We start from the raw sequence: 14345 nt of genomic DNA on the forward strand, positions 1-14345 counted from the left end.
ATAACGTTATCATTATTGTTAGCGGCTCTTTACTAATAAAATAACAATAGAAAGGAAAGATGTTAGCTGCAGCATCTGTCATCGGAACCTGAAGCGCCCTGAGCTGCGACTAGCGTGATTAAATGGACATGGACTGAAAGAAAGGTTTGGTTTGGTTTATGGGGTTTAACGTCCCAAAGTGACTGAGGCTATGAGAGATGCCGGGGAGGGATAGAAATAAAGGCAAGATGCAGGGCGGCTACATACACTGTGCACAAATACAAAACATGCCAAAATTTATGTGGTGTGCGGTGCCCCCGCATGGCTGCCAAGATTTCTCTATGCTCGTCAAAAGGACAACAATAAAAGCAGTTGCGTGAAACGGCTGTCGCGACTGGCGCCGCTGCGATACTGCGACTGGACCGAAGTTTTTCGTGCGCGTCGCATCATGTGAAACGGCCATAAGAGTGCAACGCGCCAGCGTCTTGCAACGCTGCCAGGGAGTCAACAGAACGGCATCGCCCGGTCGGCTCTACGCCTTGCTCGTCGGTAAATTATTTTGAGGAAAGGAAATGTATCTGCCGCTCATACCTCGGTGGACACCTACCTAAACCTCGCCGTAACCGGAAGGGAGGAAGATGGTAATAAACGAAGACACCATATTCAGTTGACGCGCCTTTGTTCATTCCAAACCATCGAGCTGGCATGGCGGAGTGGTTAGCATGCTCGTTTCGCACTCCGGAGACCGGGGCTCGATTCCCGAACTCGACCAATTTCCTACTCGCTTTTAATTATTTATCTGGCCTGACTACAAAGGTTAATTAGGCTAACTGGGTAATTAAGCAATTAACTAAACTAAGTCCCACTTACTTGGAGCATCACTATAAGATCCCTTTAATTGGTTGCATGGTTGCTAGCCAAAGTCCAATTGGCCCCGTTTAAAATTCGCGCACTGTGACGTCACGACCGTTTCGACCAATTGGAAAGCGTGACATTTCTGCCAACTCCTGCTTACAACGATGGGGCATTAAAGGCTTGAAAATTACGCAGCATTCTATGCGGCAGCGAACGTGCCTCTGGCTTGTGAGCTGGCGCTGCGTGTTTTGAGATGCTTGCATCGCCCGTTCTGCCTTGCGCCATGGCGCTGTGGTCAGTATGGCGGCGCTGCGCAGATTATTTGCAGAGCTGTCAGAGTGGTCAGGCTGTATATATAGTTGAGCATAATTCTGGTGAAGCGCACTGTTGTAATATTTGCTCGCATTAATTAGCTGATTGATTTCTGGTGACGCAGGTGATCGAGAAGTGTCCTAGCAATATCGCTACTGAGGCGAAGGTGGGAAGACTTTACGACAAATTTGCACCCGTACTTCGCTACCATTGTCACCAGCGACTATGTAGCCACGCTCAGTGTGCCGGAAGAGAAGTACCTGCCCATGATTACTCACAGCTACGGTGACTGGACGGATGATGTTGCCATTAGAGTAGGCAGCGACGTCCTGGGCCGCTGCACGGGATACCCGGCGGATAGAGTTCGTCGACGCCTCTATAAGGCGTGGCTCGCCGCGTTTGATGCGCTACAGTGGCCTGGGACATTCGATCGTCTATTGCTGGATTGCGTGGCAGCCACGCCCTCCCACTCAGACGCGTTCTCCCTTTCTATTTCATTCCTAGAATAATGATGTCAGCAAATCGCTCAACCAGCGAAATTTGGTACCACTTCGAAAAATTGACGGATTGCAAGGCGAAATGCAGATACTGTCAAGCTGTGCTCTCAATGTCATCTGGCTCGATCGGAAATCTTAGACGGCATTTGACGAAGAAGCACCCCACAGTACCCCTCGGCCGAGTGGAACCCAAGCGCTCCCGATCACCATCCCGATCACCGTCGACTACCCTGCTGCTCCTGCCTCGGCGCCGTTGCACGCCCTTCAAGGGGCCTGAGCCAATAACCGGACAATTCTGATATACCAGAAAATGGTTTGCTGTCGCCAGCTTCGTCTTCGACGGCTTCGTCAACCCCGTTCTCCACGCCTGGGCCTATATCAAGCCAGTTATAGCAGTCATCATTGACGCGATACGTTGATGCACTTAGACCAGTGTCAGCGCAGAAAAAAAGGATGATTGATGTTCAATTGCTCAAGATGATTTCCAAAGAGTACCATTCGTTTTTATTGGTTGAGGATAAAGAGCTTCAAGAACTCAATGTTTTGAACCCAAATTATAGCTTACCGAGCTGTAAAACACTCACAAATAGTTTGTTGCCCGCTGTTCATAGCGAACTCCTAGAAAAAGTTAAATCAGTTCTGTTTGATGCCCCAGCTGTTTGCTTGACTTGTGATGTATGGACTAATATTAACAATGTTAGCTTTTACACCCTTACTGCTCATTACATTGATCAGGCAACTTGCTTGCGATCGTGCCTTATTGAATGCTCAGAATTTTCCGGCAGACACACGAGTCGCAATATAACAGCCTGGGTAAATGAAGTTTTAGAAAGATTTGCTATCCGAAATAAAATTTGTGCAGTTATCACTGACAATGCAGCTAATATGAAAGCAGCTCTGACAGAACTAAATCTTCGGCACTTGGGTTGTTTTGCACATACTTTGAATTTGGTCGTCACAGATGCCATTTCGGCATCTATTGGGGCAAAACTTGATAAAGCGAAGTCCATTGTCCAGTACTTCAAGGAAAGCAGCACGGCACTCGCGAAACTTCACGAGAGGCAAATTTCGCTTAATAAAGATAAACTTAAATTAAAGCAAGATGTTCCCACTCGATGGAATTCCACTTTTGATATGTTAGAGAGATTACTGAAAAAAAAGAGCCACTTGTTTCAACTCTGGCGTTACTTGGATGAAAAGATAAATTAGAACTAGAATGGACAGAACTGGTCTATGCTGTTAATGTCTTGTCAGTGTTTAGTCGTGTAACGGCAGAAATTTCTGCCGAAGCAAATGTGTCATTGTCTAAAATGGCCGTTTTGTCCAGGATAATGACGAGAAAAGTAAATCAGTATCTAGAGACTAATACAGACGCTTCCGAGACGATTGTAAAGCTTCCAAACGAACTCATCGACGGTCTCACACGGCGATTTGGTAACAGAGAATCAAACGAGTTAATTGCTCAGTCAGTACTTTTGGACCCACGTTTTAAGTCCCAAGGCTTTGGGGATGATGCGAAGTTAAAGGCGACTAAGAAGCGCTTGTTTTGAGGGCAAAAGCGACTATACAAAGCACGGAGGCCGGACCAAGCAATGAGCCCGCGACGCTTGTTCAGACCTCCTCAGTATAGGATGAGTATGACGCTAGTTTGAGTTCCTTGCAAGGGAATCAAGACCCTACAGCGCAGGCTGTCGTTGAGGTTGATAAGTACCTGAGCGAGCCGTACTTGAACCGTAGCAATGACCCACTTAAGTGGTGGGAAAGTAGAAAATTCACATACCTGAACTTGTATGCACTGGCTTTAAAAAGGCTTTGTATTCCCGTGACGAGTGTACCCAGTGAGAAAATATTCTCTAAAGCTGGCCAAATTTGCACTGAAAGCAGAAGTCGTCTCACTTCTGATAAAGTCAGCAGACCATTGTTTATAAACCACAACCTACATCTGATGTACAACTCTGTTTTTTGGATGTTAAGAACCTTGTTGAAGTGTATTTTTGTATTGTACTGCGACACTAATTGTGTATTGTATGGCTTTACAGCTCACTCAAAGTCAGCAAAACATTGTTTATAAACCATAACCTACATTTGATGTAAAACTTTGTGGATGTTAAGAACCTTGTTGAAGTGTATTTTGTATTGTACTGTGACACTAATTGTGTATTGTATTGTGACACTAATTTTCTATGGCTTTACAGCTCACTCAAAGTCAGTAAAACATTGTTTATAAACCATAACCTACATTTGATGTAAAACTTTGTTTGTGGATGTTAAGAACCTTGTTGAAGTGTATTTTTGTATTGTACTGCGAAACTAATTGTGTATTGTATTGTGACACTAATTCTGTATGGCTTTACAGCTCACTCAAAGTCAGCAAAACATTGTTTATAAACCATAACCTACATTTGATGTAAAACTTTGTTTGAGGATGTTAAGAACCTTGCTGAAGTGTATTTTTGTATTGTACTGCGACACTAATTGTGTATTGTATTGTGACAATAATTTTGTATGGCTTTACAGCTCACTCAAAGTCAGCAAAACATTGTTTATAAACCATAATCTACATTTGATGTAAAACTTTGTTTGTGGATGTTAAGAACCTTGTTGAAGTGTATTTTTGTATTGTACTGCGAAACTAATTGTGTATTGTATTGTGACACTAATTTTCTATGGCTTTACAGCTCACTCAAAGTCAGCAAAACATTGTTTATAAACCATAACCTACATTTGATGTAAAACTTTGTTTGTGGATGTTAAGAACCTTGCTGAAGTGTATTTTTGTATTGTACTGTGACACTAATTGTGTATTGTATTGTGACACTAATTTTGTATGGCTTTACAGCTCACTCAAAGTCAGCAAAACATTGTTTATAAACCATAACCTACATTTGATGTAAAACTTTGTTTGTGGATGTTGAGAACCTTGTTGAAGTGTATTTTTGTATTGTACTGTGACACTAATTGTGTATTGTATTGTGACACTAATTTTGTATGGCTTTACAGCTCACTCAAAGTCAGCAAAACATTGTTTATAAACCATAACCTACATTTGATGTAAAACTTTGTTTGTGGATGTTGAGAACCTTGTTGAAGTGTATTTTTGTATTGTACTGCGACACTAATTGTGTATTGTATTGTGACACTAATTTTGTATGGCTTTACAGCTCACTCAAAGTCAGCAAAACATTGTTTATAAACCATAACCTACATTTGATGTAAAACTTTGTTTGTGGATGTTAAGAACCTTGTTGAAGTGTATTTTTGTATTGTACTGCGACACTAATTGTGTATTGTATTGTGACACTCATTTTGTATGGCTTTACAGCTCACTCAAAGTAAGCAAAACATTGTTTTCAAACCATAACCTACATTTGAGGTAAAACTTTGTTTGTGGATGTTAAGAACCTTGCTGAAGTGTATTTTTGTATTGTACTGCGACACTAATTGTGTATTGTATTCTGACACTAATTTTGTATGGCTTTACAGCTCACTCAAAGTCAGCAAAACATTGTTTATAAACCATAACCTACATTTGATGTAAAAATTTGTTTGTGGATGTTAAGAACCTTGTTGAAGTGTATTTTTGTATTGCACTGTGAGACTAATTGTGTATTGTATTGTGACACTAATTTTGTATGCGTATGTGAATAAATGAATTACGTTGAAAGAAAAATTGCATTTTTGAGCTCATAAATATTCTCCAATATCGTTTTTTAACCAAATAACGACTGCATAATTGTCACGAAGTGCGTGCATGCCTTTTCTTTCTATTTTCTTTTGCGGGCGAGGTGGCCACGGCGCCGGTGGTTCGCAGGCATTTCGCAATGCGGCGGCAACGATTTTGCACCCCTCTTGGGGGCAGTAGACCGCTCGCGACACTGGAGGGTCAAGCCTACTCCGCCCCCTCCCCAGGATTATCGCCGGGAAGCGAGCGATTGCACGAGGGGGGGACGGGAAGTGGCCGGTTGAATGCCCTAGCACCCTTCCCGATCTTGGCAAATTAGCATCGCTTCTCGTGAGGAACGTGGCTTTCCCTCGCGTCCCTTCTCAATCTCTCCGTGTTTCTTTCCCCCCCGTTCTCAACATCTGCAAATCGTTGGCGCACTGCGCCTAGAGGATTCGTTTGCTGGTTTTTGTTTGTTGTTTTGCCGCGGGAACGCGGCGGTGGGAAAACCGCGAGCGAGTTATACCTGTGCTACACGGGTACTTTCGAAAGACATCTGAGTCGAACGGCAGTCGAGACTTGGAATGGCATTCGAACTCGACGGTCTCCCGCGGTGCTACACGACACTTTCAAAACGCATTCGAAATTCTCAGCTCGTTTTCAGTGTACGACGACGACGACGGTCACACTAGTGCGGCAACGGCACTATCACGGTGAACAGCAACATGTGATTGTAGTGAACTATCTAGTTCACTTTAATATTATTGTAATGGGACAAGGTTTTGGCCACACGACACCCACGAATCCGATCGGCGGACGGTCAGCCTTCATGCCCTCGGGAGTTCGGCGGCTGAGCGAAAACACGCTGATGAGGTGACGGTGCGAATACATGCGTGTTTATACATTATCCGTATTGAAAATAAGCGAAACGAACGGCTATATTTCACATGTGCACACTTGGACACTCAGTAGCGATAACCAGTTGCCAAATTAATTTCAGTCGACGACGACTCCGTTTCCTTCCGCGACGACTAGGCCTAGCGAGTCCGCAGGGTTCAATCGGTGATTGCGGTGGTTGTGAAGAACGAATTCACAAGTTTTAGCGAATGCAAATGGTCAACGAGTGTAGTTTTGACAACAGTGACATGAAATGAACTATAGCTTACATCACAGGACGCGCATACGATGAACGGGAAGCAGCGGTGTGACTCGGGCTGCCGAGCAGTGCTTTACGGCCAGCAGCAGTCGTCCCCGTCGCTAGCTTGTGGGTAACAAGTTAGGCCGTTTCAGTTAAAGCAAATGGTCATCAAATATACTTCTGGATAAATTAGTTTAAAATAAAGCACTGGTCATGTCGGAGGAAGCCGGGAAAATTAGCGAGAAGCGCCGGTCCTACGCGATGGCAACAACCCGGCTGTCAAGCGTTTCTCAGGCGAGCGATCGTGTCGGCGCTTCTTTTCGCACTGCGTAAACAAGCACGGGTACAACCTGTACAGAAGAGAAGGGATTATTTAATAGAACTAAAGCGCATATTTCGTTTTATGTCTTGCAAACGAGCACAAGCTGTTCATACGCAGCTATGTAAACAGCAGTATGAGTTAAAGTTATGAGTGCAGTCGTCCTCATCGGCGCACTTCTGGGGAAATTTCATGCACACGCGGTAATTGTTCATTGGTGTACTATAATATGCAAGCACTCATTAAGACAGAACACGAGCTATTTGCTAAACAAACAGGAGAAAAAAGTTAGCAGCGGGTAGAAATGAACGGCCACAGAGCCGAAAGCCGTCGCGCGGCTGTTGGGCTGTGGGCGGGGCGAAGCGACTGCTATTGGTCGATTCAGACTGTGTTCGCGTTTCGAAGGCATTCCAAAATTTGGAATGTCTTCGCCGAGCTCCGTCGACTCGAATGTCATCCGAACCGAATGCCATCGAAAAACTTCGTGTAGCAGCGTTAGTTCGGCAGTCGAGTCGAATGACATTCGATTGGAAGGCATTCGAAACAGCCATGTAGGGCCTGATCCTCACAGCCGGTATCTTCTCCGGCGCGGCGGCGACGGAGCCGGGAACCGCGGCCGCAACGGATTTGTGTTCTTATCGAAAGAGGCGCCGGACACCGGCAAACCAGTTTGGGCGGGCGCTCGCTGCTCCCACGTGACTCTACGTCAGTGCCTTTTTTTTTTCTTCCGCGCAAAAAAAAAAAAACGCTGCTCGGCGGTGCCCGAAGGACATGCCGAAATAGCGGTGAAAGTCGTCTGTCGACTGCTCACGCTTTGGTTCGCTTGGCTCTTATCGCAGAAAAAAAAACGATGCGATCTTGCAAGCGGTGGAAAAAGTTTGAAGTTAGTTTATTAACTCTACACAACTCCCTTGTTTGTGCAACGAAACACCATGCGTACAGCACCAAAACAAATATATATGAGTATAACAAGCTACTTTTAAAGTCGCTGCAGAAATGAGTGGTGCAGTCACAGTATTCAGGCCAATGTGCACGAAATTGAACATATGTAGGGTGGTAATGAACTCTGTTATTGGTCTTTATACAACCATTCAAGAATTAAACTAGCAAAACAATTTAAACGGCTAATAAAAACAATGAGGCCTCTAGAGCTAGCAACGGGTGAACAGAATTTGGTTTTTATGCTCTTTTCGTTTCCTCCGCAGTTGCCTCTCCCGCCCCTTTCTCCTTTCTTCACCTGGATGGTTCCCCTTTGCATCAGCCATCCCCTTCACTTCGCTTTAAACCTGGCGACAGTCTTATCGTCCCCAACTTCGTTACCCTCCTGAACTCCCTCTTTTCGTCATGGCCCATGGGCCGTGTTTTTTTTTTCAAGGTTTTTTCTACCTTTTGGCTTGCCTTTGAACTGTTGAGCCACATGTTCCTCACCGTTTAAACCTCCCAGGCTTTTCCTGATTTGGGGTGTCGTATACCTGTGCTACACGGGTACTTTCGAATGACATCTGAGTCGAATGGCATTCGAGACTTGGAATGGCATTCGAACTCGACGGACTCCCGCGGTGCTACACGGCACTTTCCAAACGCATTCGAAATTCTCGGCTCGTTTTCAGTGTACAACGACGACGACGGTCACACTAGTCGGACAACGGCACTATCACGGTGAACATTATCATGTGATTATAGTGAACTATCCAGTTCACTTTAATATTGTAGTGGGACAAGTTTTTTGGCTAAACGACACCGACGAATCCGATCGGCGGACGGTCAGCCTTCATATGCCCTCGGGAGTTCGGCGGCTGAGCGAAAACACGCTGATGAGGGGACAGTGCGAATACATGCGCGCTTATACATTATCCGTATTGGAAATAAGCGAGACGAACGGCTATATTTCACATGTGCACACTTGGACACTCGATAGCGATAACCACTTGCCAAATTAATTTCAGTCGACGACGACTCCGTTCCCTTCAGCGACGACTAGGCCTAGCGAATCCGCAGGGTTGGATCGGTGATTGCGGTGGTTGTGAAGAATGAATTCACAAGTTTTAGCGAATGCAAATGATCAACGAGTGTACTTTTGACAACAGGGACATGAAATCAACTATTGCTTACATCGCAGGACGCGCATACGATGAACGGGAAGCGGCGGTGTGACACGAGCTGCCGAACAGTGCTTTACGGCCAGCAGCAGTCGTCGCCGTCGCTAGCTTGTAACTAACAAGTTAGGCCATTTCAGTTAACGCGAACGGTCACCAAACATACTTCTGGATAAAGTAGCTTAAAATAAAGTACTGGGCATGTTGGAGGAAGCCGGGAAAATTAGCGAGAAGCGCTGATCATCCGATGTCAACAACCCGGCTGTCAAGTGTTTCTCAGGCGAGCGATCATGTCGGCGCTTCCCACAGATTGTCGCACTGCGTAAACAAGCACGCGTACAACCGGTACAGAAGAGAAGAGATTATTTAATAGAACTAAAGCGCATATTTAGTTTTGTGTCTTGCAAACGAGCACAAGCTGTTCATACGAAGCGATGTAAACCAATGAAAACAGCAGTATGACTGCAGTCGTCCTCATCGGCGCACTCCTGGGGAAATTTCATGCTCACGCGGTAAATGTTCATTGGTGTACTATTATCTGCAAGCACTCACCTAGACGGAACACGAACTATTTGCTAAACAAACAGCAGAAAAAAGCGAGTAGCGGGTATCGAAATGAGCAGCCACAGAGCCGAAAGCAGTCGCGCGGCGGTGGGCGGGGCGAAGAGACGGCGGCGGCGACGGCTATTGGTTGGTTCGGGCTGTGTTCGCGTTTCGAAGGCATTCCAAAATCTGGAATGTCTCCGCGGAGCTCCTTCGACTGGAAAGTCATTCCAACCGAATGCCGTTCAAAAACGTCGTGTAGCAGCGCACGTTTGGCATTCGAGTCGAATGACGTTCGGTTGGAAGGCATTCGAAACGCCCGTGTAGCAGGGGTATTAGGTTTGCGAGCTTCTTGTAGCATGCAAGCGGAGTGCTGCAGTCGGCACTGTTTATGAACAGGCTTTTCCTTCTGGGCTAAATTAGAACGAGTGTGTTGACCCGGCGTGCCGTTTTCTGTATTTCTCTGTGCGTGAAGAGAATCTCAGTTAGCCACTTCCCGTGATGTGTCATTCACTCTACGTTTTCCGTGCCGTTTTCCCAAAATAATATCGCACCAGATATTCCAGCTTCAAACTATCGCGCGGTGTGCTTCGTTCCCTTCATGTGACAATGACAAGCCACCGAGACAACGGTTCTCCGTTTGTGCTGCTGGGCGGGCTTCTGCTGTTTTTTTCTCCTTCGGAAGAGGAGACAACAAAATGCAAGGCGTACTGGACAGCCGAGAAGTGTGTGTATGCGCAGCATGTGCAGGCATCGGAACTTCGGCCATTCCGGGCTGCTCATCCCGTTGCTGCGTCAGTCGGACCGGCAATATTTCTTCGAGTAAGTGAAGTTTCGGCGTTTGTAGCGAGTAAAGTAATATATGTTTAACTGTATTTCAGTTACATGAGGATGCTTCAGGGAACTTTCGACAAAATTTTGGCATTGGTCAGACCCATAATCGAGCGGCAAGACACCAACTGGAGACAGGCAATATCTGCAAGAACCCGTTTGGAAATCACACTTCGGTATAGTTATCTTTCATTGCAGTCGCGCTTTGCTCAGTTAACACTGCTGTGGCTACAGCGTGCGTTCTGCTTACATATTTTGTCTGTTTTGCAGATTTCTCGCCAGCGGTGACTGTCAGCGCAGCCTGTCATTTGCATACATGATAGGGAGGTCCACCGTCTGCACTGTAATATCAGAGACCTCGCAAGAAATCTGGGACGTACTAAAACACCAATATGTCAGGTGTCCCTCAACACCTGAAGAATAGCTCGATGTAGGTCGAGGGTTCTTGCAGCGGTGGAACGTTCCAAACTGCATTAGTAAGTCATATTTTAAAATATTGATCTTCGTACCGTGCACGCCCGCTTCAAGCTGTTCTAATTCATGAAGTATATGGTAGTGTTCATTTGTCATAACTTATGAACTTGCTAGTTACAGATTCAAAACTGTTTAGTTGATATGTGGTTCTGCTATTATATATGTTGCAGTGCTATGGGAAAATGTCATGGGAAATTTCGGGGTGTTGGGGTGTGCATGTAAGCATGTGTGTACCTAATAAGATATGACAAATATAATGTGACGTGATCTCGGCTATACAGTTGTTTTCAAGCAACCGAGAAGAAAAGACTGCGTATTGGTTTTTAGATACGGTGGGCAAAGAATAATTTATCTTCATTATTCTTTGCAGGTAGCATCGACGGGAAGCACGTTACCGTGGAGGCTCCTAGTAACTCCGGGTCAGAAAACTTCAATTACAAGGGGACCTTTAGTAAGATTCTTCTAGCAATGTGCGATTCTGCATATAGATTTTTGTATGTTGATGTTGGCCGGTGTGGAAGAGAGAGCGACGGTGGCGTATTTGGGAGGTCGCAGCTACCCCGAGCTCTTGAATCTGGGCTCTTGGGTGTTCCCGAGCCTGCCGTACTTCCAGGGGGTAATATTACACCGTACATGATTCTTGGAGACGAGGCGTTAAGCCGTATCTAATGCGGCCTTATCCAAAACGGTCTTTGGAAAGAGACGCAGAAAGAGTTTTTAACTACCGGCTTTCACGAGGAAGACGCGTCATTGAAAATGCTTTCGGCATTCTTACAAGCCAATGGCGCATCTTGCGGAGGAAACTTAAAGCTAGCGATGAAAATGTTAACAGATATGTCATTGCGAGCATTGCGTTGCATAATTTTCTCATCGGCCGCAATGAGGATCAGCAGTACTACTGCCCTTCAACTCTAGTTGACGCGGAAACTTGGAACGGGGACGTAGTTGAAGGAGACTGGCGCAATGAACGTAGCGATGTGCCAGTGTTTGGTGAGGCGACAAATCTGGGTTCCAACAGATCCTTCCATGAAGCTGAACGTATCCGCCAAACTTTCAAAACTTATTTTCTGGGAGCAGGGCGGGTAGACTGGCAACTAGACTATATACCCAGAAATGCTCCCAAGTGAAACCGAAGTGAAACCGCTCTAGACATGAATAACCAGAAATATGGCTGTTTTGAATGATTTGCGTAACCGCCAGCTAATATCACATCACACAGCTTTCTATAGGTTGATTGTGCCCTTTATCCAGGCATTAAAAATACGTCAGATAAGTTAATTCTGAATGGGGCTATCTGGAAAGTCATCGCCTGGTGTGACGCCTGGCGGATGCATGTCTGATAACTTCCCAAAGATAGTTTCCGTGAAAGTATCTCGGAAGGAAATCCGCCTTATTATTGGTTTGAAAATGAGAATCTCAGAGGTTTCAAACTACCGCCATTGAATGGACCGAACACATTGATCATGCAAAAAGTGCATCAAAAATCTTCATTCCCCATGCTTGGCTTGCCTCGGTAGTCTGTCAGCAAACGGTGTGATCAAATGGGAGAAAATTAGTCATTATCTACATTCTGCGCTAGAATTGCAAAATGCGTTAGTAGTTATTTTGACGTGGCGCTGTCTTCTGGTATCATACTGTTGTATTAAAGTGTTCCGTCTTGCTACGACCACTTCAATGGATGCTGGGGCCCCTCAGGTTGTCTTGAGAAGCTTTTTGTAATTACTCCTTGCAACCTACAGTAACCTTGTTTGTGGAAATAAAGAAAACAGAATCACATCAAATCCATCCGTGACGTTATTTGCCATAGGTCTCATCGTTCGTTTCATGCTCTGCATTGCTATATGAATCTTTTCTTGAAGTTATGCCTTGCATAATATACTGAAGATTTTGCATGTCCTTGTTTGTTTGTTGTACTGCCTTTGTTGAGTCCGTTCTTGTGCAAGCTCCTTCCCTGTGCTTAGCCATATGCATATAGACGCAATGTCATAGAGAGCAGCTGTAGTCTAAATGACTCACTAGTGTGACAAACGGTTAAGGCTCTTCTGGCAGAAATAGACCTCTTCCATGAAACGTCGGCCAAACGTTGAAGGCCACACCACTTGCTTTGGCCTATTGCCACATTAATGTTAAATGAAGGTAGTACAGGCACTGAAGGATATTAGCGTATACACCCGTTATGAAAGACGAGACGGTGTCAGTATTTTCCATTTTATTCAGCCTTGCTGCACTTCAATCAGAGCGTCGTGACATTTCTTCATAAGGATGTCTTGGTTACGGATAGGCATTGTTTTTGCCGTTTCCGACAGGAAATAAAAAAAAAAGATCGCAGCGGTGGGGCCTTTCTCTGTGGGCCATTGTATGCGCTGCATTCACGAAGGCACCAGGGTCATAACGCGGTCCAGGGTCATAATAATTCATTATGAATTATTATGCGTGGTCCAGGGTCATAATAATAATTCAGGGTCATAACGCGGTCCCATCGCTGATGCCGTAGCCATGTCGTCGTGTTGTCGGAGGTTGCTAGCTTCCTGAAAACACTGCACGAACTACTTCGGAACTCGGTTTTAAAAGGTGGCGTGGTCACGTGATAGCAGCAGTGACGTCTTGCCACGTGGCCCATGCCTTTCTTTGCATTCGTTCATTTCCTTTTCCCCCATGCCGTGTTTTGTCAATGTTTTGTAATTTTTTCACTCCGTGGCGCACTTGCTGACGCTTTTCTCCGAGTGTGCGGCCGCTTCTAAGATAGAGTGTTCTTTCGTGCCGTGATGAGTTTTTCAATCACTTCGCTTAAACCTTTCTTCTTTCCCTCGTTTTTTTGCCCAGCTTTTCCCGGCTCTCCCGCTTCTCGTCCGACCTTGCCTTCAGTCTGGGCTGTGTCGCGCACATTTCTATTCATGCACCTTGCGTTCACTTCTCTCCAGGTTTTTCCTGCCTTTTATTCTCCAACCTTGTTCTCTCCCTTTTATGTCGCCGACACACGTCCCCTTTTGTGCTCCCTTGTCTGGTTCTCTACCTCGCATACCCCCGTGTAAAGGATTGTAAGCCTCTGCCGATCCCAAGAAGGCATTAATGACGATTGCTAGCACCCGTCGCCATGTTGACCTAAGTAGGAGGGGAGGCAGTTGCAGACAGGCTTTCGGGGATCATTACGAGCGTCCGTCTTTCTTTCTCCTGTGTCCCGCCCGCGACCTACTGGCCCCGCCGCTGCAGTCTCCGAGCCCCCCCCCCCCCCCCCCCCACTTGGCCGGAGGCGGCAAGTGGCACCCAGGTGCTACTGCTACTTGCAGGTAGCAGCCAGAGACGGAGCGGCCGGCTCGCCCAAGGTCCCCTTTCGGGGAAAGACGCGAGTGTCGGGTCGCCGGGTTTGTTTCTGTACAGGGACGATTCGCGCCAGATGTGCAAGGAGCTGCGAGTGTTGTAGCACCGACAGGGTGTCACACTCCGACGGCTCACGGATACCATACGCGGCTCAACCTAGCTACGAACGCTTCGTTCGGAGGTTCGACAGTCGGCGACAGTGCGGCTGGCTTCAAAAAAAAAAAAAAAACGGGCATGCGCAGAGACGCCACCGGACAGAACGAATACCGCTAGCGGTATTCAGGCAACAAACACGGCAAGGCTATTTCGCGTAAAAAAAGAA

The 14345-nt window shown here is 46.0% G+C and overlaps 1 pseudogene; it reads left to right on the forward strand.

The window, feature by feature from the left end:
- The first annotated feature begins 1117 nt into the window (after window positions 1–1117).
- On the forward strand, window positions 1118–14126 carry LOC149370170 (uncharacterized; annotated as a pseudogene).
- Window positions 14127–14345: the final 219 nt, after the last annotated feature.

This window comes from Amblyomma mixtum, chromosome 1 (genome assembly GCF_055824585.1).
Source record: "Amblyomma mixtum isolate Tamu chromosome 1, ASM5582458v1, whole genome shotgun sequence".
Lineage (NCBI taxonomy): Eukaryota > Metazoa > Arthropoda > Arachnida > Ixodida > Ixodidae > Amblyomma > Amblyomma mixtum.